Below are 5,931 nucleotides of genomic sequence, written 5' to 3'. Positions count from 1 at the left end.
TAGTATTCTGTGCATTACCTCATGGGCCAGCACCCTCCAGCTCCCAGCAGAGCTAAGGAAGCACCAGGCTTTTCTTATTTTCCGCAGGGTGTGATTGTTTTGATTCCATAAAGTTTTTGTTGAGACAGGAAGGGAAAGAAATGAATTGGGAACTGAAAGTGTTAAAGATTCTTTTCCACTGCATTCTCCCCCTCCCAATTACATGAGAATCATGGTATAAAGGAGAGAAAAGAGACCTCAAAAACAGGACAACTGAGTGCAAGAAGGGGGAAAAAGACTGCAACTTGTTCCCAGGGATTGGAGGAAATTAAAATGTTTGGAATCCATCAGTCTTGCATTAGTCATCTCCTCCATGCTCATTTCCTCCCGCATTCTCCACCTCTTCATTTTCACATTCATCCTCATCCTCTTCATCATCAACATCTTCCAATCCTTTTCATCACCATCATCATCCACTTTTTCATCATCCATATCAGGAAGCAAGCAGCTCTGTCATGGATGTGGCCAGATACCATCTTTGATCTCACCTAACTCACCTGCACCTGCATCAGGATGGTGTCGACCAGGTAAAGAAGCTGTCTGGGTCCTCATGCTGTCTCTTCCTGCTGGCTTTATGCTGTGTTTCACTTGAATGTTTTGTCAAATCCTTTCCAGATTTCCATTTGGCTTCACTGGACTTCAAAGGTGCAATTGATGAAATTCTTTGTCGAGAACTTTATTTTCAAAGGGTTTTCATCAAAATACTACTGTGTAATACTACCCTGACTTAGCCTCTTCACATTCTGTCACTGCCACCCTTGTCAAATAACATGGCACCTCTTCATCTTCATCCCTTAGCAGTGCAGACACTTGTAGTTGGCTGACAAATGTTGTTACCCCAGAGTTTGGGATTTGAGGGACAAATTCTGACTGCTTATGAAAAAAGTTTGTGGACTTTGTTATGTTTCTCTTCTACTTTAGAAATCTCCTCAGTGGCTTGTCTATTAATTCTATTTAATGACTTAATTATCTATCAAGTCTATTTCATTTTGTACTTAATATGTTCAATTGCTTCTTGCTGTTCTTTTCTCCCTTTAGCTCAACCTGGCAGTTCCATGCCTCCTCTGATCTGGGAGGAGCATGAAGTGTGCACTTCTTCTCTTGAGGCTGGAGTTGAGACTGACATTTGGGAATCATCCTGTGAGGAAAGTCCTAGAATCAGACCCAAGGGAAGATGTACATCTGGAAGAGGCTGAGAACCCAAAAATGTTTTTATTCCTTTCTTTTTTTTTTAAGAAGTGGGGTACAGGCCAAAGTCACTGGGATGTGAGAAGATTCACCAGAGAGAGCGGGGAGCAGAACAGGCAGATGTACCAAAATACACTGCTGAGGGGAGCAGCAGGCGAGACAGGAGAGGTCTGCTGTGCCATGTGGGTAGCTTGCCAGCTGGCCGGGGATCGAACTCGCACTGCAAAGGCCACAGATAGCCTCACAGTGCTGCGCTCAACCTCCTGTGCCACCAGGAAGGCCCATATTCCTTTAAAAGATTCATATATTCCTTATATTTAAATATCAGTTGTAGTATCTTGGGTTGTTTTATCTTTTTTTCCACTTAGTAAAGAATATGGGAATTAAACATTAATTGAACATTTAATTCCACTACTTACTAGCTGTGTGATCTTGTGCAAAATATTTATTTATGCATTACCCCACTGTAGTTTTTGAGAGGATTAAAGGAAATAACTAATGCATGGAAAATGTTTAACAGGGCACCTGGGCGTACATTACCTTGTATGGCAGGAATAAAGCTGAGTCATTCTCAAAGCACCAAATCCTTTCTTCCAAAACTATGACCGCAGTTTGAAATTCTGTATGTACTTGAGTGTTGACTCAGGCTGTGTGCATAGAAAAGTAATGTAAATTCCAATAGTATACACTAGGGGGCAGTATTCTGTCGCCTATCCCCACCTTGGCTCAACCATGACATTTGATCCTTTAGAATGCGTTTTAAAAGCCCAGTCTTCGTCAAGAAAGCGAGTTCTGTATTCCTGTGGGACTCAGGCTTACAGTTTTTGTTTCACCTCTGCCTGGAATATATACCTATTCTTCCTGTAATAAATAAAAATGACGTCTAAAAGCCTGATTTGTATTTCCACCCAGGACATGTTAATAGCGAGTTTAAACAACAGAATATTCAAACCAAAGGAATTTATGCTGGCTATCCCTCTCTAATGGGTAACGTAAAGTATAATGATATTGCAATTAAGATGATTATCCATGCCCTCTTAAACATTCATTTGCTCTGTTAATCATCATGGTCTCTTTCCAAAGGTAATTGCTAACCCTGAATATTTCACTACACAAATATTTACTTAGTGCTTTCTAGGTGCTAGGGACTTTTCTGGGCACTGGGGATTTCAGTGGGAAAGACTTTTGAACCAGTAGAGTCTCTGTCAGGAGAACGGGGGAGGGGTACATCTGCTTGTAAAGGCTCACAGCTTTGAAATATCTTAGAACTATTTAGATTTATTAAGCTAGAAGATTATCTTGTGAAAACTCAAGTGCCTAGAGGGGCCAGAGAGATAATATAAACAAAATAAAATTGGCCAGGAGAGGGCTGCCATTAAATGAAGAGCTAGTGTCCCTCCCAATCAACTCAGGCTAGAATTTTCTTTTTTTTAAATAACAGAAACCAAGACCTGCCCTCCCCTCTCTTTTCCCTCGCTGTGACCCCTTAAACCTCCCCCTACCTCCCCCCCCCCACCCTTCTCCTAAGGTCACCAAAGAAAGAACTGCTCTAAGAACCATGCATTCAGAGAAACAGAAGCGGGTAAGGGGGGAATCTTTTCCTCCACCCCATTCTTTCCCAATCATTAAAAAAAGATCCTCTTCAACCCAAACTGTGATAAATAATGAACAGTGCCCATGAGCATTGACCAAAGGCTATGGCGTAGATGAACTTGCTGCTTTCCTCTTTCCTCAGAGGGTGTTCTAGACCATTAAGAGAGCTTCCCTTTTCCCATCAGGTTCTTCCAAGTCCCCTGTCAGATTTCTTTGGGCACAGGGCATGGGCATAACCACCTTCAGGTGCTATCAGGGGAAAAGTGAGGATGGTCATTTGTGCCTTTCTCCTTGTCATTTGTGAATGTGCGACTGAGGCAGGGAGTGTGAGGCCAAATTTTTCAAGGGAATTAAGACTGATTTCTCTCTCTTTTTTTTTTGAAGATTTATTTATTTATGCATACAAGAACTGAGGTACATGCCAGAGGTGTGTGGTGGGGGGTGGTGGTGAGAGGATTCCCCAGAGACAGAATGGGGAACAGAACAGGCAGATCTACTGAAATACACTGCTGAGGGGAGCAGCGGACGAAGCAGGAGAGGTCTGGTGTGCCATGTGGGTATCTCCCTGGCCGGGGATTGAACTCACACTGCAGTGGCTGCGGATGGCTTCACAGATTGTATCTTAACCCCTTGCCCAAGACTTTGATGTCTTTTTAAAAAAATTTTTAATTTTTAAAGATTTATTTATTTTTATACAAGAGCTGGGGTACAGGCCAGAGGCACCGAAGGGTGAGAGGATTCACCAGAGACAAAGTGGGGAGCAGAACAGGCAGACGACTGAAATACACCGCTGAGGGGAGCGGCGGGCGGAACAGGAGAGGTCTGCCGTGCCATGTGGGATTCTCCTTGGCCGGCCAGAGGTTGCGTGCAGACAGCTTCACAGTGCTGCGCTCAACATGCTGCACCACCAGGGAGGCCCCCAAGACTTTGATTTCTAAAGAGAAGCTGGAAATGTAGGGTTTCATGGGAAATCTCCCAATTTTAGAAGGTTACCAACAAATGAGAATTTAGACAATGTTGTAAGCACCAAGTTTTTCTGAAAGCTGACTTTGTCCCATTTTCCAGCAGTATAACCTCTAACCTAATTTAATTCTCTAATTTTACAAAGGAAATAATAGCTTCGAGAAGCTAATAACTTGCTCAGCATTACCACATAATCAGTATTCTTTCCATTACTCATAGGATAACAGAAGAAAGTGGAGGAAATGCCTGACAGCCAGTGATACAGTTATTGTCAACTTTAGTGAAATGAGGATTGAAATGAGCCCTTCTACTTGGCAGTGTTGGTGCTGATATTATTTGAAGTGTGATTTATAATGACAGTGAATGCCTAATGTAGAAAACGATGATTCTAACAGAGGGGCTACTGGGAAACAAAATATGCACTACTCTGGCTGTCTTGGGCTACAAATAGGCACCATCATGGTGCTATCAAATGTGAAGCTGGAACACAGCAATGTATTGGAAAACAGTTGCAGGATAACATATTAAGAAATTATAGGCAAGTCAGACATACTATTGTATTGTAAATCTAATAAAGAAAGTGCATATGGCTTTTACAATTAAATTTAGAAAAAAATGACTTGGTATCATACAGGAAGCACAATAAATACATGGACACAGTGGTGGAACTCCAATGAGGGGAGGATAAAGGAGCATTTAACTGAAGGGAGTAGGGCTTCCGTTTCTGGGGCCTTTCCAAATGCATCCGACAGTCATTTCAGAGAACTAAATATATTTTGGTAACATTCAAGAAAGTGCAATTTCTTTGATCACTTCATGTGGCCAATTCTTGTGTCAAGCTCATATTCTGAGAAGAGAGCCAAGTGCTGACGTCACCAGCTGGTTTTGCGAAGCCTTGTTCACCTTCCATTTACTAGATTACTAGATTCTGGTAGGATAGAGTGAGTGTCTGAATTGTTAACTGCCAAGTTCCCAGTGCAGTCCTTGGAACTGAGAAGGTGCTCGATAATAATTTGGTTGGGTTGAATTGGATTAGCTGGAAGGGGCCTGAGAGCTGGTTCTCATCATCCACACCCATTTCCACCCCTGCTAATGTGACACCTCCCCTTCCGTCATGTGTTGACTTTCATGAGAGATGGGAAATACCACACACTGTTTTGCTATAGTTGGCAAGTGGCTAAATCTAATTCAGTAGCTCCTAGACCTTCTCCAGACGATCCTTAACATTGTCATAATGTTCTTGATCAAAGCCTAAACTTTTAAGATGAGGTTACATGGGGGTCATATGAGTTTTAATATAACATAATTAAGTTAATAATGCATGCTTGGCATTTCCTCCCAAAGAGCTCACACTCTTTTCTTACTTTTTGCTGTGGTATCTTTGTGCTTATAGGTGAACAGGAACAAAGCAACTGTTAGCTTCATAAAAGTTTCTCAACAACAATGTGATCTGTTTACACTAGTTGGGAGAATAATGGGTTTAGGAATTTTAGATCATCTTATCAATATAACTCTAGAATGGAATTTAATTTTAGAATGCACAACCTCACCTCATTCTAAATGGCAGATTTGAACTTGTATATATCAGCAACTTCCACACCTTGACAACTTTGGATCTTTCATTCATTTACCCAATAATTGAGTTCCTGATATATGCCAGGCACTGAATTTGTCAAGTATCTATTGGTGCAGGGGACAATGGTGAACACACTGGACATGGTTCCTATTCTCATTGTGCTTTTTGGTTTAGAGTCAAACAAAATGAAAGCAAACAGAAACTTCTAGTTGCAATGAAGACTATGAAGGAAACGAAAGGTGATAAGATGGAGAATAATGGAGAGAGGGACAATGAGTTTAAATGGAATGGTCTTGGAAGACCTCTGGGGAGCAGACACTTAAGCTGAGGTTTTTGCAAAAAAGATGAAAAGCTATCTTGGCAGGAGGAAGAGCAAATGCAAAGATCTTTTCCTCTTCCACTTGACGCTGATAAAAACCTCTAGAGTATTACAGTTATAGCAAGACATGAGGCATGAGCAAGAAATGATGGGCGATGGGCGGGGCATGGCATACTTATAGACCATAATCAGGGGAGCCTGGATTTTAGTGCTTTGGGAGCCACTGAAAAATTTTAAGCTGAGAGACAATGTG

General features: G+C 41.7%; 1 pseudogene; it reads right to left on the bottom strand.

Annotated features, from left to right (window-relative positions):
- Positions 1-337: 337 nt before the first annotated feature.
- LOC119234660 (protein SET-like) lies at positions 338-5,501 on the bottom strand (annotated as a pseudogene).
- Between the last annotated feature and the right edge of the window lie 430 nt (positions 5,502-5,931).

Source organism: Talpa occidentalis, unplaced genomic scaffold, assembly GCF_014898055.3.
Source record: "Talpa occidentalis isolate TD23 unplaced genomic scaffold, MPIMG_talOcc4v2.1 talOcc4.8, whole genome shotgun sequence".
NCBI lineage: Eukaryota > Metazoa > Chordata > Mammalia > Eulipotyphla > Talpidae > Talpa > Talpa occidentalis.
The sequence above is the reverse complement of the archived record's forward strand: the minus strand, read 5'-3'. Positions and strand labels throughout refer to the sequence as shown.